Source organism: Heliangelus exortis, chromosome Z, assembly GCF_036169615.1.
Source record: "Heliangelus exortis chromosome Z, bHelExo1.hap1, whole genome shotgun sequence".
NCBI classification, from domain to species: Eukaryota; Metazoa; Chordata; class Aves; order Apodiformes; family Trochilidae; genus Heliangelus; species Heliangelus exortis.
In genome coordinates this window covers 63,764,215-63,789,316 of record NC_092454.1, presented here as the reverse complement: position 1 = coordinate 63,789,316, position 25,102 = coordinate 63,764,215, and positions in this window count along the sequence as shown.

Sequence of the window (25,102 nt, the reverse complement as noted above, 5' to 3'; positions counted from 1 at the left end):
CAGGTGTGTATGATCTTATGATCTTGCTGGCTGTAAGGACAAACCTGATGGAGATGCAATGTTTCTTGGCATGTCAGGTATGAAGTATCCTCATTCCCCTCTCTTAAAAAAAAGGAGTCAGGTGGGTAGGAAAAGGAAAACACAGAGACACTAATGTTCCCCCCACAACCCATAGAGGTCAAGCGAAGAGATGCTGGCACAGAGCTTTTACCTCCGACCATTCATCCAGCCAGAGACCTCTGTCCTGAAGGAAGTGCATGGGGGGATTCAAAAACTGATGGTGGTTGACTAGGACATCCATAATTCACAGGGGAAAGATCAAGGGATTCCTGAGCACTGCTTCAGCTCTTCAGGTAGAAGCATCTGACATCACTTTAACATGCTCACCTTCTGTTATGCTCACAGTTTAAAAATTCTGTTTCTCCTTTCCATTTTTCAGAAGTTTATTCAGCAGTGTGTATCTCAAAGAAGATGATTCACTTTGACTTGAGTCCTTCACTTTTTGCAGCTGTATGCATTGGAGCCAAAGAAGTCAATAATTTTTGGTCAAGAACAGAAAGTTTGTATGTCATCAAGCATTGTGAGCCAAGATCTTCACTGCTGTAACCCAACCCTGAAGATTACAGTACTGACACTGTGTTTTGGTAAAATAGAGATCTAATTACTCCCTGTGAGGTACCTGGAGGACCAAGGACAAATCACAAATCTTAATTTTAGTGTAAACACATTTGACTTAGTCTCAGTTATCTTAAGGAAAGAAGATGAAGCAAAAGCCACAACGTGTTTCAGTGGGTAGGTATTTTGTGTTGAAAGTGTGTGATAAGAAGGATTCCTTAATTAATCTGTAAAGGCAAAATAAATGTCCCCACTACATACTGAACAGATCACTGCAGAAAAAGGAAATGATCACAGAATGAGACACTGAAGACTGCTTCTTCAAGAGCTCATCTCCCTCATGAATACACTGCACTAAAACTGCAACACTTTTCACAGTGCTTGAAATAAGCAAAATTAATTTAATCTGGTACTAGATTTATGTACACAGATATTTCTCTAGTCCACCAGTCTGGCTTCACATGTCCTCCCAAATCTGCATCTATTGCCATTCAGGCTTGATTTCTCTCAGTCCTACACACTACAAGCTGTGTGTAGCCTGTAAGAACTGAGTAAGATATTTCCCTTATTTCTCTTTCAAACTTGCTGTCAGAGCAAGACCAGCTCCACAGACAAGAATTCTGTAGAACAAAACCTTCTCCATGCCATGGCCATAGAAATCTATCCATGGGAGGGCAGTAGCTGAGACCGTGGGCTAAGATGGAGGCTTGGCAAGTTATCTTTTGTTTTTCAGATGTTGTACTAAAGCAGGCTGCCTGGTGGAGCCATTGGCAAGCTGTTTCTCACACTTGGTCTGTGTGTCACTCAGCAAGAAGAAGAGAACAAGTCTCACTTTTAAATCGAGTTGCTTGTGATTAATTCAGGCAGATCTGACAGCAAAAAGTAAACAGCATTTGGCAGAAGTCACTTTTAATGAGAATGTCATTAAGGAAGTCACTCCACAGAGGATGTGTGCACAACTTCCTCCCTTTCATTTTTCTCCCAACCACTACAACACGAAAGATTACAATTGGGGTTTGTTTTCCTAAAATTATGATCCCCATTTCTACTACATCACAGTTTTACCAGACGAGTAGTTTCAGCTTCTGGCTAAATAAGGCTGGACTTTTTGAAATCTATCCTGCTTGGCTGCTGCAGGTATATTCTGGGAATAGACTAGCAAGATCTGATGTTAGTATAGCCTAAATAATGTCAAATTTAGAAGAAAGGAGGGGAGAGGTAGGAGAGAGATGGAATTGTATTAAGTGTGAAGTGTTAAGTAGCTGGTTGAAACCTCTGTTGTCATATATGCAAAATACCTCACTTAGATTACCCTGAGAATAAAAGTGAAGAGTAGGGTTTGAGTGGGAACTGATGAGCAGAAGTGGTGCTTGGGCTAAATTTGTTGTTGAAATTAACAATGTACTTTTCTTCTCATGGTAACAGCAACAGCTTCCTAATGTAGCTACAGCATCATCTAGTGGAAATTGACCAAAACTTCAGGTCGTGGTCAGCTGTCAAACATGAACTGATGCTCATACCATGGTGCAGAAAATATTATCCCCTTTCCTCCAGGAATTGAAAAATTACCTAGGCAGAACAGGAGGACCAGGAACTTGGTTAAGCCAAACCAGACACTGGTGTAGTAGCTACTAGATCAGCTGAGTATCTTTACCTAGTCTGGTTCTCTCCTGCAGAGCTGCTCCTAGACATTTGCAAATTAAGCCTGCAAAGGCAGTAGTGAAGGAAACCATGCCAGTGCACCTATGAACTCTGTGGTTCTCTATGTCTATGCCAATGATTGGAAGAGTTTTTAAATGCATTGATGTACTTTGGGGGGAAAAACAACTTTCCTTTTTTCTGACTCTCTTGCCCTTTTGGAAAAAAAGCACTTTAGTTCTAGCTGGAAAAATCCCAAAGATTATCAACGACAAGAAAAAAGAAGTCTGCAGTGTGCTGTAGAAACACTTCAGTCTTGCCTCTATGGAAAGCAGCTGCTAAAATTCTAGTTTCCAGGATGCATCTTGCCACAGCTTTCTCCAGTTGTTGCTTAGTTGTGAGCTCTTGCAAGAATATGTGTAAAAGGCAGAGTCCTGTTTCGGTTATTTTTCTTTCGAAGCTCGAATTTGCAGAACAGTAGCTGTTACTGCGAGTGCCTTGGAGGAGAGCAGTCTGCCCAGTAAACCTGAGCAGTGCTGCACAACTGCTCTTCAAGAGCAACAAACAAGGCATTGGGAAGTTCAGTCCCAGTTTTCCATGCAGTCTTTCGAAAGATCTAAGGCCGTAAATAACGTTTAGTATTTCAGGAAATTAACATCTTTTGCGGGTCAAGAGGAAAAGACAGGGTAAGGAGGGGCTGTCGAAGCTCGGGGCTGCAAAAGCTGCATCAAACTCCGCAACGAAGCGTCCTGCATCACCCTCTGGTGATGCTCTGTGAAACTGCAAGCAGCTTGCAAACAATGGCAGTTTCTTGGAAGATCAGAAACACGAAGGAGCTCTTAAAACGTGTTTCAGACCTGGAATAGACCAGTTTCTGTGATTGCCCATCTGCTAGAGCTGAAAAAAGCGTCTTTGAAACGGCTGATGTAGACTGATTAAAGCTGTAATTCAGGTCTGTGCTTTGCAATTTACCTGAAAAACAAAGCAAAGCAAAACAAAGCAAAGCGAAGCAAAATGAAACAGAACAACAACAAAACAGAACAATCTGCATGGTCTTTTCTCATATCCAGGACTTTAAGTCTGGAGTTGGATACAAGAAAATCTTTAAATTATGTAGGCTACAAGTATTTATGTACTACGGACCTAACAGCTCTAAGCCCCCAGCAGTTACTGAGCTTTTCAAGCATTTTTATTCAACTCACAAGTCATTTGAAATAAGCAGCACAAATGAGGAAAGTGGAGTCAATAAATGAAGTAGGCAGTCACTTCTGCCTTCAGGCCTGATCTCATGTCTCCTCATAATTTGAGAGTCAAGGAATAGCTCTGTGCTGTCAAATAGGCAACAATAAGCCGTAGTTTCCCAGAAGTCTCTTCCAGAAATTTTGCCTCTTTTTGAGACTGAAAAAAAAATTGATCATTTAAAGCAGCTTCCTCAGACAATGAATGCTGTTTAAAATGTCAAACTGTGCCATTTCATAACTTTTAAAATTACTTTTATCCATATGGAAACTGACTCCATCTATATTCGGTGTAATTTAAAGATCAGTATTTTTTTCCCTGTTTCAGCCCAATATTGCTGTTTTTCAAAAGTTCAAGACTTTGGCACTCTCTTTTCACATCCCCTCTTCTGTCTGCCTGGCTGCAGCATCTGTGATCATCTGCATCACAGAATCACAGAATCGCAGCCTCACAGAATGTTTAGGTTGGAGGAGGCCTCCAAGATCACCCAGTTCAACCTTTGACCAACATCATAATCTAACTATGAAACCATGACCCTGCAGACCAGGTACAAATGCATTTTAAATGCCTCCAGGGATGGTGATTCCATCACTGCCCTGAGCAGGGCATTCCAATGCCTGACAACACTGTCAGTGAAAAAATGTTTCCTAAATTACAGATGAGCTACAGGAGGTGGCCCTGCTGTTGAAGACCTGATAAATGCATGGGTACACATTGCCATCAGGAATGTTCTCACACCATTGCATAAAGGGGCAGATGTTGTAAGCAATTCTTGTTGTGAAGGGCTTTGAAGGGCTGATCCAAACCCCATCAAGGCAGGTAAGATCTTTTTCCCGTTCCCTATTTTGTGTGACTCCTATTTGCAGCTCTTACTTTCATCCTTGTCAGGGACTGTATGAGTTGAAACATTTTATTTTCCTTTGACTCTCTATGCACCCCTCCTTCCCCTTCCCTCCCCCATCCCTCCTCTGCCCTTTGAGATCACTTAGGAAAGGATGAGAAACTCCAGCTCAGACCTGGGGAGAGCCTCAGAGATTCGAGAGAGGCCAAACTTGCAGGGTAGTCAATTTACCCACCACACGCTCCCCTCCCCACAAGGCTTACTTCTGTCTAGAGCTGACAGCTTGACATTTGCTTGTAGCTCCCTCTGTCAAAAATCTGCCCTCCATCCAGATCAAAGGAGCCCACACATGGCCACCTTTGCTGTGGGTGGCCTTGCACCCTGCCAGGGCCTCTCCTGTGTAGGCATCATTAAGATTCAGTCAAGCTGGGAAGAAAAGCCAGGAGGAGGGGCTGGTGTGGATTTTATGACAGGTTATAAATGGAGATTGTAAACAGTGAAGTCTCACATGTTTTTGAGGGAAACTACCCCATATCTCTCTAAGCCTGCGAGTTCTTGTGGTCTTAGAATACCTCACCAAAAAAATAACTAAAATGCAGCAAATCAGGTGTGAGCTAAGACACTACAGAGATCTTGCTGAGGGCAGCAGCTTGGGTCTTCCTTGGAGTAAACCACTCTTCACAACTGAAAGTCTGGAGTTGAGAGCACAACACCCTAGCATTAGGAGCAATAAACAGAGGCACAGTCTCCAGCCTCTTCCTCTTTTTTATCTGGGACAGCTTTCTAGACTTGAATAGTTAATTTAACTCTGCCTATCTGGAATACACTTTTCATGTCCTCTGGATAATGAAAGATGTAACTAACCATTCAGTGAAGTCTAATGCGTGAACTTGCATGAAAACTGGAATAGTCCTCAAAAGATTTAACTTTTTTTTTTTTTTTTTTTTTTTTTTTTTTTTTTTTTGCTTTGTTTTGCTTTGGTTTTTTCCCCTCTTCCTTTCCAGGAGGTGCTGAATGTTTTGCTGAGCAGGGATGAATACTGGGACTGTTCCCTAGCATACTGTCTGGTTCCAATGCTTCCAGATTACCTTCCTCCTGTTTCAAGAAGACAGAGGATCTAGAAATGTCAGCCCATCCTTAAATAAGCACTTTGTGGATGAGCATGTTTTGGGTGCTACTTCCCTGAGGCCAGCAATTGAGACCAAGCAGGGAAATGGAAGGGCAGCTCCCTGTGCAGGGAGGCCTTGTGCCCCATGGTGGGTGGCTGTAGGCTCCCTGGGTTTGGCCTTTGCCAAGTCCTGCTCTGTAGCCACAAGCTCCACATATGGACACAGCAGCTGTTGTTACATGATGTTTGCATGCATAATATATGACTGTTCTGTGAACACCTCTTCCCCTTCTCAGCGCTTGACAGAGCCAGGATCTGGTGACATAATCTTTGCTTGTGTGAAGAGCATCCCTGTGTCTAGTTTCCCCTCCTCCCTATGAATACTACTCTCATGGGGTAAAAAGTTTTTCCATGAAACCCACAAGACACAACATGCATGGCTGAGTTGGAGTAGCTCCTTGACAAATCAGCAGCATGTGAACCATCTCCTCCAGCCAAGCATTGTAACTGCTGCCTTACCTCTTTACAGCTCCCACTGCTGCTTGTGCTGTGTTGGCCCTTCTGACTGGCATGGGAGTCCAGTTTCCTGCCAGGGAATGAGGAAAGGGAAGCCTGGACAACCCCGTGGGATTTGCTCCCTGGAGTGGGACTGCTTCTGTCTACAGCAGTAACACAGAACTTGTCAGTTCCCAGGCTTGCTTCTTGCGAAGCTCTTTTAGCCCAGTCTTCCTTTTCCAGTCTTTTGTGAAAAATTGCTCACTGAGCTGCCTGCAGTGCAGCCTCAAAATAACTTCCACCACCCTCTTCAGCCCCCCCCAGTGTGCAAGATGATCTTATTTCTGGCTTTGTAGAAGGAGCAGACAGTATTCCCTCATTCTCCACAAGCCTCCAGCACCACTGGAACTCTAAGAGGGACAACACTCCCTCCTCTGACATGTGAGATGATCAGGGACTGACTTCCAGGATTAATTTTTCCTTGAAACAGATAAAGGAAGTGAAATTAGATACAAGAAGATTTTTCTGGTGAAGTTCCCTTCACCAGCCAGGTTGTGAATATACCCTGGGGAGTCCAGACTCAGCCTCTACTCTAAGGTTTTCATATCTTATGCAGAATGGTGCATAAGAGCTATCCAGAACCAGGTGCATGAATGTGACCTACCCCTGTATACAGAGGGCTGTTTTGTTTTGTTATGTTTAAAGAAACAGTTCTATCTTTTCTCTCTCTTCCAGTATAATCGTTACAGAACAGAATTTAATTGACTAGAATCACAGAACAACCACCATGTCAGTCATAGAAGGTTTAGTCCTAAGTAATGCTGTAATAAGAAGCTGAGTGTGTTTGCTGATCAAGTAAATCAATATAACAAACCAGATAAAAAATATGGACATTTTTTGTGTCAGAAAAACAGTTAAATTAACACTCAATGGGACCCTGCTGTGAGCAGTGCAGAAATGAAAGAAAAGTCAAATAGTAAGACTCTTAAATTATTTTTTAATAAAGTATTTCAGGTGCTCATACTCAGGAGTTTTATTTTTGCTTGGAACCTCCTGAAACGAAAACCACAGTAAAAATTGCATCTACAAACTGAACACAGACTTTGTTAAAGCTCCTTGTCTGGAGAAGTTGGTATTTTTAGTGGCAAAAATGATAATTTGTGGTCTGAAAGTCACTCAGCTTTCCTTTTCCTTGATTTAGCCAATTTTTTGGAAATGCTCTCTGCCATGAACAGAACTGATCTAGGCATGCATGGTCACACCAGTGGTCTGGATGAGTGCATGTGTGAGTGTGCTTGCTGGGGCCTGAAGAGAAGGACCAGGCTGGGTAACACTGAGTCAGCATCTCCCAGACAATCACTTCACTTATCTCATCTGAAGACAGTGCAGTGAACGATGGAAACAGATATGAGTCTTTCCAGTGAAAGACTCTACCAGGACTTGTAAATTTGTGGACTGCAGTACTCCAGGCTTCAAACTGTTCTGACACTTAGGAAACATCTGGCTTCAAAAAGCAAAAACTCCTTCTGCTTTTTGAGTTTCATATCTGATTTTTTTTATCTCTTAGTGGTCTACCTTTCTGGAATAAGACAAACCAATACAATTTCTGTAAGAAAATTAGAGTATTCCTTGGAGAAACTAATCTTTTTAATGTGAGGGGATCACAGTTTCAGATGCAACCAGGAGATGTCAGTAGACTCACAAAGAACAAATCACTGGCGGTGGTTTTAAGCTGTGCATAAGACACTTTAAGGAAGAAATGCTTAGTCGCTGAGAAGTTATTATTTGTATTTTATCTTCTCATTATAACATGTCTCAGGGAAAATTCTTCCTGGAGAATTAATATTGTTCAATATTCACATGGGACAACTACTAGCACACCTGCACCTGTGTTTTACTCACAGATGAGGCTGGGCAGTGGCCATACTATATATAAAACAGGACAGTTTGTTATCCCTCTATAGTTCTTACTACACAAATGTGGAATTTGAGCTGGTCTTCACTAAAATGCTCATAAACTCTAGGTTGCTGGCTCACACCTGTCTCAGATTTTATTGGTTGGATATTGTTAACATTTGACAAATGTTGTGTGCCTTTGATTCCATGATCTCCATGCAATTGCTTGTGAACACATATCCCTCATCTCATAAATCAGCACCACTAACAACACCCAAAGCCGGTGCATCAAAGAAACCAAGAACAGGCAGCTTGAGAAACCAACAGGGAAAAACTACAGGCCTCGATCCTGTCTTAGGCAGTTCTCACACTCTCTTACCCTGGAGAGCATTTTCTAAGTTGATAAGACCAATGGCAGCAAATAGAACATAGGTATTTGTTTAGTCAAATATGCAAGAGGTCTCTCATTGACATGAACCATGCACTGGACAGTTTTCCAGATGCTGTATTTCCAAGAACTTTACCAATTAGCTCAGGCTGAATGTGCTCTACTGCTTTGGTCTGTAAGAGTGGCTAAACCTCTTTACATTTGAAGGAGGCAAGATGATATATTCCTGAGTAATCTACTAGGAGACAAATCCTGTTAGTTTTAAAGCTCTTTGTTGCAGGCCATGCCAAGTCAACAGAAATAATCTGTGCTCTGCAAGAATATTCCCATGTTCATGGAGGCACACTGTTGACATGTATTAGAACTGCAGAATAGCACTTGACTTGTGATGAGTCCAGATTCTAAAATGCAACATCTCCTGATTCACTTCTGCTATGTGTTGGTTTGCCAAATGATGAGATCCGTTCATTTAGGGGAAGGTGTGTGGGTGCATGATGTGAAAGTCATGGGTCAGGAGATCAAAGGTCTGAGAGAGAAATGGAAGAATAGATAAGAAACAGCCAGGATATGACACCTGTACAAGTTTGCTGCCAACCATTTGGTATCTTGTTCAGTCAGTCTTAGAAAATGCCTCTCAAGTCTTAATTTGTGGGCACAGTGAAAGCTGTACATAACATGCTGATTTTGCGGTCACACTTTTCTCAGGCAGTGGTTGTAGAAACTTTGTGCAGTTTTGGGAACAAACTCCCAGGTCCAAACATCTTCTGGTAGAACTTAATTAAATGTAACAGCTCCTGGGGCAGAAAGAAGCTGTGTTAACCTCTCCTAACCCCCAAGGTGAACAGTTGTGTTTGGCATATTCTGGTCTGTGTTATCTTCCTCAAGTCCTGCTCTGACAAGACTTCTGTCTGATGCAATGGGAACCTTGTTGAAAAAATATACCATGCTGACTATTAGTGTTCTATTTTTTCTCAGGTCTTAAATACACATTTGTATTGCTGCGGTGTTAAAAACAGACACCCATAGTGATGTGAGAAAAATGGTGTAGTTTACTCACGTCGTGAGTGTGTATTTTACTGTTTCAGAACTTACGGAATATGCATCAGGCTCACAGAAAGCCCTTTGAATGGAATTTCACAATAGGATCTGGTTTCAAGAGCTGAAATTTCACCTGAAAATGGAGTTTACAGATGGAAAGCCCACTGTTACTTCCTTTGTGTATTGTTAAAGCACATCTTGGGATGATGAAATATTTAAGTGTTAAACTACATGTCTGAAACAATGAGAAGAAGTCTGACATTTGCTATGTCCATGGGTCCTTCAATGGGTGGCTGCTTATGCCCTATATGCAAACATCTGGTAGGCTATAGCATGGTGCTGAAAGTGAACTACCATCTTTATAAAGATGATCAGGCTGTGGATCAGCGCACCAGCCTGGGTGAAGGGAGCAGATGGATATGTTCAGTGAACTCAGGTCTTACCCTTGAAATGCAAGGCAGGAAAGCTCTCAGTTATGATTCATGGTTGGTCACAGAAAGTAGACACAGTTTCCCAGGGACAAAGCTGGATTCCTGCACATGTGGATGAGAGCCTCAGGCTTCTTCAGGCCTCACTGCTGGAGTCTATTTTCAAAAAAAGTTACTTTTCATCATAAGTGTAATTTCTTCCAGCTTTTCTGACTGTGTCACTTGCAGACATTAAACATCACAAAACCCCCCAAAGTATGCTCTTTCAGTGACAACAGATTCAAGTTTCAGTAAAAGCTAAATTTACCATATAAAATGAAATCACTTAACAACTGAGAAAATCTTTTTTGAGCTCTGAAAATGAGAAAAAGTTCCTCAGTAGAAGCAGTTTAGCATTAGCACTCGTATTTATTCAGTCTTCAGAAAGAGAGTTTAGAAGCAGGTCTGGGGAGTGCCAGATGAAATCAGCTTAGTTTGCAGCTGGCTCAGTGATAATTCACACTGGGAAATGCAGGTTATGACACTGACTTAAGACTGAACATGCTCCTGAAGTCTGGGTGTACTGCTAGAAAAGCTGAACATATCCACAGATAATGGAAGAGTGGATGCACAAATAGAATAAATTCCTGTTTCAAGAGGCAAGGGATAAGAGCAGAGGAATTTCCTCTCTAAATATTTTTGTCTATGTTCTATACAGACAGATACATATCTATATTCTCCTATTGGATTTTTAAGAATAAACACCCTTAAAATGCTGGTCAAAGGCTTTGTTTGAAGCAATGTGAGTTTGGTAAATCCAAGGCAGAGAAACTAAGCAGGGATTAGAAAGCAGTTCTAAGACACAACAGTTTCTACAGAAACTAGTACAAAGACACATATCAACAAATCTTCCAGAGTCTTAACTAACTCATGGAATAACTGGAGTGGAAAGGGAACCCCTGATTGTTCAATCACCTACATGAAGCAGGCTCTTGTTAGAGCAGGTTGCTGTGTACCTTGGGAAGTCAAAACTTGACTTTTTCTAACGCTGGAGATCCCACAACCTCTCCAATCCCCTCTTCCAGGGACTGACCACACTCATGGTGAGAACTTTTTTCTTAATAAGTAAGCCAGAATGAGACTTTTCATAAATTGTGTCCTCTTTCTTGTGCACCACTGAATGGGTGGATGTGAGGTTTGCTCTTTCCCTCTTTCTCTCCAGGGTGAACCATCCCAGCACCCTCTGCCTTCCCTCATATGCACTGTGCTCCAGCCCCAGCTCCTGTAAGGACCTTCTGCAGTCACCTGTGGTCAGGTAGAACATGCATCTTCTTGCCTATTCTCTCTATATTTTCACTGTATTTTAGTTTATTGCCAAGAAGCCTTTGAATGACAAGAAGGCAGCATCTTGGAGAAGATGTGAAGGAACAAAGAACTGCTGTTGGCTGCCATGGGGACCACACTGGCTCCATGCACTGCCATGCTGGAATGCAAGTTAGGCAGGTAAGGCAAGGGACAGAGAGCTTTGCTGTGGGCTGGTAGAACCTGAGTTCCACTCTTGTGAAGGAACAACTTTTATGTCATAAAATCCTCAGAAACAAATTTATTTGTGAAGTCTGTAAAAATACACTTTTTCAAACGGTGAAGGAATCCAGAGGCTGTCCACGAATCTCAGAGACGCCTTCTCCAGGGCCTCAATTTTTGCGCAACTGTTCCATTACCTAAGCAAAATGACATTTAAAATGCCTTGGCCATGGAGAAGACAAAAAATACAAGGATGCTTAAGAATGTTTTTGGTTTATTAGTTCTGTTACAGACACTCAAGCAGATGAATGTAAGAGGAGAAATTGATTTTATAGTAAAGAAAGAGACCTACAGCAGTGACAAATTAATTTCCATCCTGTCATGACTCATGAGGCAGTGCTGCAGTAACATTAACAAAACGTCAGTTAAAGTGGTAGTAATTATTTCCATTGCTAATACAGACTCTGGCTAAACAACATTTACAGGCTTTGTTACACTGTCATAAAATAAACAGTAATATAGAAACAAACCAGATTCTCTGCTTTTGAAAGAATGGACTTTTTCCCCATCTGTGCCCATGGCAGAATCATGTCTTGTGAAGGAAATCAGAGATGCAGGGAGAAAGGGAGCTCATGAATAATCACAGTGACAACTCGAGCAAGGTTTTAGTAGTGTTACATTCAGTGTCAGAAAAGCCATGGTCTTTTTTTGCCAGGCACACCCCAGATGGAGACTGAAGGAGCAGGACCACAAAAAGTCCCATCCAGTCTAAGTCAACTCTTTTTTTTCCTGTATGTTGTTATAATGGCAGAGCAGGAAGAACTTGTGCCCCAGCAGTTAACATTTTTTTTTCTTCTGTTAGATACGTGGAACTGTGCTAATTTCTGGCAGTTTTGTGTGCTATTGGTGCCTTGGCTTTTCAGCCATGAGGAACAGCATTATCTGCCACAGCCTGTGGATGGATTTTCTCCTGGTTTCATAACATAGTATTGAGGATCATCTGGAAAGAAATCAAGCAGAACATGACCTGTAAAAGAAATTGTCCCAGGGAAGGACTTTCTTCATAAAATGTTATAACAGTGATTGGTTCTGAGACAATAGGGTCTCAGACCAAATATCTTAATAGTTTCGATTTAATCCTTGTATTGTGGATAACCAATATTCAGGTTCCAGATGCTAGTTTCTAGGACTACTGGAGATCTTAAGACTGCTTGTTAAAAAAAAAGAGATTTATAACACCCTCTAGACTGCATGTAATTTCACATCACAAACTAGACTGCATGTAATTTCGCATCACAGAGCAGTGTTTCTTAAGGGTGTGTTCTTCAACACAGGGCAAAAATGTGACCAAGCCTAAGTGTTCCCCATGTATTCCCTGAGTGTGTTCTGCCATCTCAAGCTTGATTCTTTTGGAGATGGATGTCTTGCTCTCTGGGAGTTTACTGAATATTAAATAACACCCAAGGGCTACTCCTGTCCTTTTAGCAGAGGGTGTGCTTGAAGGAAACAAATTATTCTGTGTCTTTGTCTTCAGCCATCTGTAGAATCCCAAAAAGAGTATTTGTCTCAAAACAACTGCCCTGACAAAGTGGACACTGTGCTCCTGTGGAGGCCTCATTCGATACCCATCTGGATTCTGTTGTCTCAAGGAGAGACCCTCATTTGGGTAACCACCCTGATAAACAGGGCCCTATCCTAACAGGAGCAGCCCCTCCTTTAGTGGCCATCCTGACAAGCTGAACACTGTCCTGGCAAGGGGAGCTTTGTTTGATGGCCACCCTGACAGGCAGGACACTGTCCTTATTCCACAAGGGACAGGGGCAGGCACCCTGCACCCCGCGGAGGCAGAGTGACATCTTGTGTGTACCCTGGGTAAGGTCACCGGAGAGGGCACATGCACAGAAATAAGGGTTATTGCTGTGTCATCCCATCTGGAGGGGTCCAAGTGAACACCTGGCTTGGCCAAAGTCCCCCTCGAAATGTTGGGGTCAGGAGGCACAAAAGAAGCGCTCGAAACGCTGGATGTGCGCCTGCCATCCAAGATCATCACTGGATCCAAGGGTGGTGATATCTTCTGTATCTCTTCTTTATCTTTACGTCTCTCTCTATCTCTATTTCTACTGTTATCTTGGCACATGGGGGTAATATAGTTTCTAACTTTGTTAAGTTTTACTCCCCATTGTTTTGTTAAGTTTTGTTAGTTGTAACCTGTTCTTTTGACAGCTTCCTTAAGTTTTGCTAAATTGTAACTCATTGCTTTGAAAGTACCATCCTTTGTAGTTCTGCTAGTTGTAATCTCACATGCTTGATAATCTTGCTCACTTTTAAGTAAAGCTGTGTTTTTACAAACCTCCTGGGTACTAACCTTTCTCCTGGGTACCGCACAAAGACTTCTTTAACTCAGTCTTGCTGAGTGGGTTGTTAAAAGAGATTAATTAGAGGAGGAGGAGGATTGGGCCCAGCTGCACCCAGGCTCCTCTCTGAGGGAGTTTAGAAAGCAAGGGGGTCCAGTCTGAATTTCCCAGGGTCGACCCCCATTCTGGGGAACCTTACCTGTGCCCATTCCATGGGATCTGATATTTTGTTTGGCCCCCAGATCTGGGGAGCTGTGCTCACTCTGTGAGATGTGGCAGTGCTGCACCACCCTGTGGGGTGTGACACCATCACAAGGGCAAAGGGGAGAACTCACACAAAAAGAGCCACAGCAATGGCTCTTTTTTGATGTAGACAGAATTTTTATTACAAAATGACCTTATTGAAAAATTAGACTTCTCACCTTCTTTTGACTTGGTAGTAAACTCCCAAGTAACCTCATCCTCAGTGTTTCTTAAAATGGTCTTAAGTTCAGTAAGTTGCACATTCCTGATATAACTGCTACTATGAACCTCTATCCCTGGAAATTCAGATGCCATGAGCCACAGAAGTTTCTTGCTGAAAGAGCAAGCTTGCCTGAGGTAAATAAATTGCACAATTTCAGATACGTGTTTGAAGTGCTGCCTCATTGTGGTGCTCGGAGTGAGTCACTTCAGTCTTTGCGCTTGCCATTGCCAGGGACTAATTTTTAAAACCAAAAACCACAAGGGATGTTACATTTTGTAACAAGTGAGGGTATTATTCATTTCAGCAAATAGACACAGCACCACAGACATCCATTTCCTCAGACCTGCAGCTCCTCTACAGATGTTTTCATAGATGTGGACTGCCATGAATCAGACTGTGATTAAATCAAAGAAAGATTATCCATGGCCTATTCTTGTGGATTATCAGTACTTTGAATCTAATACAGGCTTTGTATGGCAAAAGTGTCCTGGGAATTAGTTCCAGACAGCATTTTTCTTTTTAAGGCCTCACTTATTTTTCCTGGTGCTTGGGAGAGTTTAACTTGGCAATGTTCAATGATCCTTATTAACTGATGAGAAAAATAATAGCTTTTTGATAAAAGCAGACACTTCTCACACTATAATCTGATGATTGGATAAGAAGCCAATCAGGATAATTTCCTTACATTTTCACTAATTTCCAAATCCTTATATGAGGATCTATAGGACCAATATTTAATACACAGAAAACATTTGTAAGAAAATCTTCTCTAGATGACTTCCATCTGTAATTCAAAGCCTTTTGAAATTAATGTATATCTCTGCAAAAGGAGTGGGATAGATCTTTGTAATCTATTTCTGAACAACTTACTTTTTTAAATTATTTTTTTAATTACAGCTGTTACTTAACTTTTAAAATATGTTTATAATGAACAAAGACATCACAATTAAGTGCCTCATTAGAATATAATTTGTGGCACCTTGACAGCCATTTTAGCTCCATTCCTTTGTCCAGGTGTCAGTGTTTACTTACTGTGAGTTTTGCATGTGATCTGTCTCCTCCCATGCTGGGTAGTTCTACAGGGCTTCATACCCTTATGGGCATACTGCTGAAGGGAAGGGTATCTCCTTAAAAATACTGCAAGAGGTACAAGCAACTCATACTGTCTCCCAGGTCACCAGTTAGCTCCATCAGGGTTAAAAACTACTGTACTTGTTCATTACTGCTCTGTCCTCTCACCCTCCCACTCAGCACTGAGTGAACCTTGTGTGATGGGTGCTCTCTGTGCTCTAAGGTCCTCCTGTCTCAGGGTGCTGGGTACCACCTGGGAAGCACTCTCATGTCTTGGTGCACAGCAGTCAGGGGGTTTCTGGTTAGATTTCTTACTCCACACTCTCTGTCTAGTACTAGAAAGGTTGCTGACAAGGCAGTTTACAGGACAGTGGCTCATGAATGGAGAAGCTATTATTCTGGCAAGGTTTAATCACTTCCTCTTTGACTTGGCTGCTGCTGGTGCCCAGTGGTTGATGAGGGTACTTAGAGACTGATGCTTCCATACTGGAGAAGGGGTTTAAACAGCATCACTTAACCTCCAGGCTGGCAGCAGACTCAGAGTGCCAGCACAAGGATGGTGAGAAAGACACAAGTTGTATTACAGTTTGTGCTCTACCATACTTGGTACTGACTTCAAGCACCCTTGATTTGTCCTTCAGTTATCAGGTCTCAGTTTGAGATCCCCAGGTTAAGCTTGCTAGATCACATGTGTCAGACAAGGGAAGTCTCTCCATCTCCCTCAGAGCTTTTGCTAAGAAGAAATCAATTTGCTCTTTTTGCAGCAGTGTTCAGAATGACACTGAGGGGTTTCTGACCTCTCCTGTTGTGTGATGTACAGCAGCTTAGTGGGAAAGCTGAGGTGAGCCTGCTTGTGCTGCAGGGATGCCATTTCAGAGCAGAGCAGGCAGGTTGCATGCACTGCTGAGGTGACCAACCACACCAAGTCTCTTCCAGTCAGACACCACCAAGCACTTACACTCTGCACTAGCACAGCCCTTCTTGGTCTGTGAGACCCACTTCCATACCACCAGGTGCCTCCACCTCTCAAGGCCAACCTCTGCTTTAACCCCACACCCCTGGCCAATTCTGTATCTCTTAGCATCCATCACTTCCCCTTCTCCCTCTGCTGTGGATGGGCTTGTTTCTTACTTGCTTTCTTTGCTGCTGCTTGTGCTCACTCCTTCCTAGCCATGTCTAACTTGTGCTATGCCACTGGCAGCAGCTACTATCTTACCCCACTTAATCTCTGGTTATTCCCATTCCTTTCCTCAAACACTGATGTTGGGGTCAAGTAGTAGCAGGATGGTGGCAAATGGGTGTTTCTCATCCTGCCTGGTCACCAGTGAAGGCTGTGCATTGTCACAGACAGGTACTACAGCCTCAGAGAAAACAGTGGGGTCATTGCCACAACACAACAAATCTTCATTATCTCTCGCACCAACTTCTTTTTCCTAACTGGACTTGAGGTGCAGGATGTGACAACCTAAATCCTGCTGTGCCCGAGGATGGGACTGGTGGATGTAAGTTCTTGTCTGGCACACAAGAAAGGTCACGTATCTTTTATGAAGCCTTGTAGGAGCTTGGTCTGAGGCAAAGCCTGTGGCAGTGGTGCCCCTGAGCTCACGTAAGAGTCTAGATATTTCCACAGTTTCTCAAATACCAGCTGCACAGAAAAGATTGTGTGATTATGTGCTTCTGACAGGAAAGGAGCAGCAGGTGGGGAAGGCTTCATCACTGAGTGCTATACGGGCAGCACTTTTGCTTTTAAAAACAAAGTATGATGAGAAAGATCCACATTACTCTTCTTAGCACTCTTAGGACTATGGTCCCCTGTCTTTTGTAGCAGAACCACAGCCAGATGCTAAGCATCACTTAGCAAAGAAAATGTAATGAAGTGCACTTGCTGGAAATGTTGATGCACACTTTCTAACAAGCTTACTGTACATTTGGTCATTGCATGAACTATAGTAACAATCCAAGGATGGGTGGATCTGAGGGTCAGATGAAAGGTCTGGCAGAGGATTATACTCACCTGTGTTCCAGAAAAAAAACATGTGGAGGATGTGACATTTGGCATAAATCCATGTTTCTGGGATTGTTTTTAGATACGGAATTCTCTCCTGTCAAATATGGGAATTATTTCTCCCTGTGCTAAATGCATGATGAGATGCTTAAAGAATGGAAACTCAAGACAGGTCTATCCTTGGTGTGCAGGTGGTGATGCAGGGCTCCCAGGGTATCTCACAGCATGAGGGGCTGGCTGGTGGTAAAAGTCAGGCATCTGCAAGGGCTTGTGGAAGTGTCAGAAACTGTGACATTTTGTTGCTTTTGAACCAAATTTTTCATCCCCTTAAAAGCCAAGTTCTTATCAAGTATATTTTAGCCAAACTTCATGCTACATGTGAGTGTCACCATGATGTGATATACAGGGGACAAGTTTTAGAGGAACCTGGTGTACCTATTGAAATACAGTGGGTCTCATTCTCTCTGTGTAAAGCCCCATAAATCTCAGAAAGTCCTTCAAAACTCTGCACTTTGTTGTGGTAGTTAATTTGTCACTGCTGAAGTTTATCCCTCAGGGACTTTTCTTTTCTTCTATTCAGAAGGACTTTTTCCATTGACTGGAACAGGGCTAGCATGTACTTTCTTACAGTCACAACCTAAAAACTGGAAATCTGGAAAACTTATGGCTGTGAATCACTTCACTGGAGCACACTACTCCAGTGGATGTGGGCTGTTGAGTCAAGTCCCAACCCTACTGAGGACTTAATAAGTTAACTTTGCTCCATCATTTCCAGCGATTGGGATTTTATCACATTTTCTGTTGTTCTGCTTAATGCCTTAGTGCCCAGGGCTATAGGATTCTGTAAGAATCTCTGCCTTTATCACCAAAAAAAAAAAGAAAAAAAAATTCTAGTTTTTCCATAACAAATTAGAAAATTGATCCTTTAGTGCAGGCAACACAAGGAATCCCGCCTCCTCTCCATCCTGCTACTATTATGTTTAAGCCAGCTATGCTTTTTTTTGCGACCTGACTCATGGTTTTTGGATGCCTGAGGGAAACTAGTGTATTCTCAAAAATACAACTATTGTATGGCTTTTCTGCTTGATTCAATCTGACAGCATTGCTTAATTCGGGGATTTGTGTGTTTCTGAATGTTTTAAACACTGTAGCTCTGTAATGCATTTCTGAAATTTCAGAAGCAAACTCTCAGGAGCCTCTATCATGCATCTGTCATTGGAGGTGCCCTAACAAATACCCTACAGCACTTTTACAGTTTCAAAACCATTCTTGTTAGAAAAAAAAACCTAAAATGCTAGCTAGATATATCACTTTTGGCACAATTTCCATGATGAAACATTCTTCAAGATGCAAATTGCATTAAGAATAGCAGAGATCTTTGTTTTTCTAGTGTCAGAAAGCACAGTCACAACTGCTGTGAAGAGGCTGTGTGTGCACCTTGACTCCTTGTGCAGCCATCCCACGTTCTTTTGTGACCTTAAAGAAGCAATTGTGCCTTTTGCTGGCACAGTATCTGGGGAGATAAAGTAGTCTATTGCACCAGGGAAACATCCTCCTCATCCTGAGGTGGCTCTTGGAAGGAAAAGCATCTCTGATCCCCTGATACTGGTGGTGAGTGGGTTTTGCTACCTGCAGTCTCTGATGGACTGTGCAATGCTTTTCCCTGCTTTTATGAGGCAAAGGAGACGACTGAGTGGGAAGAAGACAATGTCTTCATCAAAGCATAACACCACGAATCATTGTACTACGTCTCTGAGTTAAAACAGATGGGCAGCAGTTTGGGAGGGGTTTACTGGGTCAAAGACGTGGCGTGGGATGAGCATTACCATCTGGCAATGGTGATAAAAGCCCCTAGAGCTAGGGCTGTCCTCTCTACAGAGAGCTGCAGACAGTTGCCTAATAACTGCCCAACTCTGCTGAGTTGGAAAGTGACTGCCATTTGTGAACTGCTGCCCAGATTGCTCCTGCTGGTGTGAAAAGCACACTGGCAGGAATGGGGAGAGCAGCTCTGTGGCTTACAGATGCCAGGGAAGAGCTGAACATGCAGATACTCTAAAACCATATGTTTTTGCCTGGACTAAAATGCCACTCTCTGCTCCACCGAAAATGGTTCCTTGACTTCATTTGAAAGTTGTAGCTCCATGTATATCTGTAGATTGCATAGGAGCAAGAAAAGCTCCCAGTGCTGGAATCTCAAGGTCCATCCTATTCAGTGTGTCTGTGGGCTCTTTGGCAAAGTTTTGGGCCATGTTAAAACAACTCTCACGGGTGGCTCAGGTTTTAGGATGGGCCCCTGCCACACGACTGCCTCGTGTGGTTCAATGACACAGATATAAGGTGGTGCTTGCTGCAATAGATACAGCCTTAAAATTTCTTCTAGGCCTGGTGAAGAGAAACTGCATTTTGCCTCATACATGGAATTATCATTTTTTTTAATAAAAGATCTTGAGTATTAACAGAAAATTCACCTTCAAAATGGAGAATCTGTCTCCTAGTATGATTTGGTTACAGTACCATGATACACCTACTGAAGGAGACTGAGGAAAGACCTCATGGCAGCTCACTGCTTCCTCACCAGGGAAGGAGGAGGAGCAGGAACTGATCTCTTCTCTATGGCAACTGATGATAGGACCTGGGGGAAGTTTAGGTTAGATATTAGGAAAAAGTTTTTCACTCAAAGGACAGTTAAGCGATGGAACAGGCTCCCCAGGGAAGCAGTTATGGCACCAAACCTGCCTGAGTTCAAGAAGCATTTGGATAATTCTCTCAGACATATGGTGTGATTCTTGGGGTGCCCTACAGAGAGACAAGAGTTAGGCTTGATGATCCTGATGGGTCCCTCCCAACTCAGCAGATTCTATGATAAGCTGGAATTTAGATGCTACAGAGCCTCTGTGTCATGAGGCTCCTCAGAGGCATAATTTTAAATACTTTGTTTTTTTCCCCGCCTCCCCACTGGAGATAAGGCACAGGAGAGCTGAGTGTTTTTCAGAGCACAACAGCTGCAGAAGGAACCTCAGATGAGCAGATAAGACAAACAGCTGAAGTCTCAGTGGTGTTAATCAAATATGAAGTACAGACCCAGTTCTCCATCAAGGGCAGACTGGAATAGCTCCATTATTGCCACGGGAATGATAGCAATTTACACCAACTGGAAGCCTGTAGGCATTTCATGGAAATTCAAATCCATCCTGCTTTTTCTGCCTAGCATCTTCAACTGTCTTATCAACACCAGTAGGAGCTGGGCCCTTGGTGTCAGCCAAAGTGGGATTTCCATCACCTGCTGAGAAAGGAGTGGGTCTCTGTACATGCCTCATGGACCATCTCTTGGTCCTCAAATGACTGGGGAGAGTCATGGATTTGGGATGAGATAATCCATCCCTTGCTGTGTTGCAGGGAGGACCCTGGGGCATATATGATGGCATCCTGTGGAGCACATGGACAGGACTGCAGTTCATCAGATCCAGTCTGCACCTAGATGAAGGATATGATGTGGGAAAAATTCCAACTGCTCCAGGCATGGCAGCTGGCACTGTTTGTCAGCCGCACCACATTAAGTGTGGCACTGGGGAGGGAGAAGTGCAGCCCTGCTGCCTGCCTTCTGTGGTCAGGGGGGACACCTGGAAGAAGAATTTGGCCCAGTGCATTTTTTCTTAATTTAAATGCTATAGAGCTGCCACTGGTATTTCTGAAAAATAGGGAAATACTACAAAAATGCCCCAGGAAAAAAGCTTTCCACTGGCACAACCAGTTGATTGTGAGTTGGTTTTCGGACCAGAATCTGGAGCCAGTTGCCAAGGGTGATGTCTGGGGTAGGGTGAAGCCTTGTCCACTGCTGCAAAGATGCTCAGGTATCTCTCCTGAGTAATATCTGCATCATTAAACCAATGAGGGTTTCCCTCATGTGGCCTCCTCTTCCAGAGACCAACAGCTCCTAGCAGAGCTTCTCATGATGGCAGAAGAAGGTCCAAGGTAGAAATGTGCTGAAGAAGCTACCAGAAACCCCCACTCTATCAGGGATGAGATGGAGAAGGGAGAGGGCATAAAGAACCTTCATGCAGGCAAACATCCCACTCCAGCAGTCCTCTGGGGCCAACACATCAGGGCAGACATATAGAAGTTACTTGCCTCACCCCTCAGAAGGGCTCTGAGCCCTGAGTCTCAGCCTCTTGTAGATTTATTCTGAGTGGCTGTATGGTTTTTGTAAAACAGTGGCCACTGTATGGTTTTTGAGGTAAAAGTGTTTTGCTTGATGTCTCAGGGCATACAGTGAATTTCATCCTTTCCAACTCCTTCCCAACAGATGGGCATTGAGTGGTAGAGAGTTAACCACAAGACAACTTCAGCCTAGGTTGTAGTGCAATTTCTTGGTTCCCATTTGTATTATCTCCTGACCTGCTGTACTGGTGAGCCATGTTCATTAATTATTCATCATATCTTAAGTGATAGAAGCACATCATAATGGCCAGATATTTGGGCTGTAGGACTAGTCCCACAGATTGTGGACCTTGGCCTAGCTTCAAACAGGTTTAATAATGCCAGATCAACAACTGGCAAAGACTGGACCCTAAGACCAAGTCCACTGAAGTAAGAGGCCTAATCCTTAATGGCTGGCCTTTTGGATCAGGTTTTCTGTGCTCTAGCTATTTCTAGCTCTTTTCCAGGACTAAGCCAGCTCCTAAGTGAAAATACTGGAGAGTATTTATAAATATGGGTCAGGAGATCATAATATCTCATGTGTGGTTGAAAATGCCAGCTGCTATTCAGACCCTCGTCCCTGCATAAAGCAAAGCTGGGGCTGCAGTTACACCTGGTGCTGGTAGAGGGGCACATCGTCCATGAGGAGCTGTGCATTGCTAAGGCCATTTTCCTGAGGCTTGGGTCTTTGGTTCTTCCCTCATTTCTTGCCTCACATCCGTCACCTGGGTGTACATCACTATCTCACTGCTTGCTGTTGACTGTGCTAAATGTGTTGGATGTGTCTGTCAGCCAAAGACCTGCTATTTGAGTAAGGTGACTTACCAAAACTTATTGCCATGCTAACTGTGGTGTTCCACATTATAGGCACTAGTGGTTAAATAAAAGCCCATGAGACTGCTGTAACAGGTAGATTTTGGGATGGGCCAAAACACTGTTATGAAGAACACCACACTAAATGAAGTTTACACCGGGACCTGATCTCTGAAAGTGCAAGCTTCTCTCCCATAGACATGTCTGGGATGTCACCAAGGATTATGGCTTCAAATAAGCAGCAGGTGAACTCTTAAGAAATAAAGATCACAGGCAGCCTTCTGCTCTCAGCTAAGCTCCATTGACGTCAGAGAGGTTGCCTGGGGTTAATTCAGAGCAGAATTCAGTTCCTTGGTTTTAATGCATACAGCTGAAGCCCCCAAAAATGTTTCTCACTGTACAGCACAGTGTCTAAAAATGTCACCTGGAGTACACGTGCTGTGAAGTTCTTCCTCCTGACACATCAACAGAAAAAAGTTATCTTGTCTAGTAAAATCTCCTGGCACTGTCTGTGTGCTGCAGCATGCTGTGTGTGGTTCAGTGAAATGAGAGAGGACAGGATGCCCCTGGGACCTGTGGGTTGCACACCTCCTGCACCTGGTCTTGGCAACTTGCCCTCATCTGGCAGGACGTGGCAGCTCCATTTCAGGGGTTGTGTTCCACTGGCAGACACGCTATTGCATGAGTGCAAATGCTTTGGAAACATGAGTGTTTCTTCATATCACACCTGTATTGTAACACCTCCCGGATCCCACTTGGCTCCTGGAATATGCTATGGAGCTTCAGAGATGTCATAGTAATGGGTAGGAAAAGGTACTTTCTCTTAAGAAAGGTAATTTCTACAGTATATACAGGGCCACAATCTTCCACTTAGAGCAGTTTGTACTAGAGGCTGTATATATGAAACCCAACTGGTTGGTTTCTTGTGGCACACCTATAAACTCCTGCTTCTTGGCTTTTGCTCCTCCAAACTCTAAAACAGCAATCAAGAACAAATAATGACAGTAAAAAATGAAAACAGAATATTTTTCTATCTGACACATGATGCCTCACAATGCATAGACTTTTTCTTTGTCCCCTTTCCTTTGTTTTAGTTTTGATTGTTTTAAAGAGATGCTGACAATAATTGAAATAATACTCACAGGAGTTCTAATACCACAAACCATGAAAAACCTACATTCTGCTCACCCTCTGTGTTATATATATCAGTGCACACTTAGGTAACTGAATGGCAAGGAATATTCTTTCAATACAATATTTACACTATTTCATTACAGTAATTACACCACAAAACACTGCATAATTTTGCCTGGCCACAAAACAGGACAGCATGTTATGCTGTCCTTGGTCAGTACTGGCAGGCTGAAGAATTATAAGGAAGTTTATAACAAGACAAGAGGAAGAAATTAACACAAATCTTAAGTTTTTCAGTACCCACAAAATCTCAAGAGAAGAAGAAAGGACCATTTTAGACCCAAGCATCAGAGTCCAGTAAGATATGAAATACTAGTAGGAGATCAGAGATCACCCTCTGGGCTCTATGTGACATGCGACCTTGGGGCTTGAAGACCACTTGTCTTTTATGTCTACTCAATTGTTACCTGGGCAGCTTAGTACTCCCTTCCTTTCTTGCTTGATTATTACATATATACCAAAGACAAGTACAGTCTGAGCTAAGGATGGATCGAAAACAGCCCTGAGGAGAAGGACTTGGAAGTCCTGGTTGATGAGAAGTTCAACATGACCCAGCAAAGTGTGCTTGTAGCCCAGAAACCAAACACAGGGCTGCATCAAAAGAAGTGTGGCCAGCAGGTAAAGGGAGGTGATTCTCCCTCTCTGCTGCATTCTTGTGAGACCCCACCTGGAGTACTGTGTCCAAGTCCAGAGTCTGCAACAAAGGAAGGACATCAAGTTTGTTGGACCAAGTTCAGAGAGGGGCCAAAAAGATGATAGAGGGCAGGAGCACCTCTCCTGAGAGATTGGGGTTGTTCAGCCTGGAGAAGAGAATGTTCTGGGGAGACATTATAGTGGCCTTCCACTTTCTGAAGGGGGCTTGCAAGAAAGCTGAGGAGGGACTTTTTACAAGGACATGGAGTTATTGAATGACGGATAATGGTTTCAGACTGAAAGAGAGTAGATTTAAATTAGCTGTTAGGAAGGAATTCTTGACTGTGAGGGTGCTGATACAGTGGCAGAAGTCACCCAGGGAAGTTGTGGATGTCCACTCCCTGAAAGTGTTCATGACCAGGTTGGATGGGATGTGGAGCAACTGGGTGTAGTGGGAGGTGTCACTGGCTAGGGAAGGGGGAATGGGAAAGGATGATCTTTAAGGTCCCTTCCAACCAAAAGTATTCTGTGATTCTGTGATTCTATGATAACTGAAATTTCAAGCTTTTCTCGGGGGTGACAATAGGACAAGGGGCAATGGGTATTAACTGGAGCATAGGCAGTTCTGTATAAATATTAGGAAGAATTTTTTCACTCTGGAACAGGCTGTCCAGGGAGGTTGTGGAGTCTTCTTCACAGGAGACATTCAAAGTCCACCTGGATGTGTTCCTGTGTGACCTACTATAGGTGACCCTGCTTTGGCAGGGGGTGGTGGACTAGATGATCTTTTGAGGTCCCTTCCAACCTCTACCTTTCTGTGATTCTATGATTCTATGAAGTGAGCTGCATACTGGTGACCTAGTCATTTTTAGGGATACTTGTAACTGCTGAAAAGCAAGTGAAAATAGCCTGACTTACATAAGGCATCAGATCTGCTCTCAACACTTCATGGATTATGTGTTGCATTCAAAAGGGTGACTGCATATCAGCAGCACCATGACTGAAGAGCAGTGGCCTGTGCATTTACTCAGGAAGGCTGCCAGCATCAGTGGTCACAACATTGCACTAAAATGGACACTCACCAGGCTGGGTTAGTGCTGACTTGGGTATTTCCATGTGAATCACCGAGATAGTGAGTGACTGGGGCTACTGCCTAAGCAACTTCACTGGGTCACTCCTC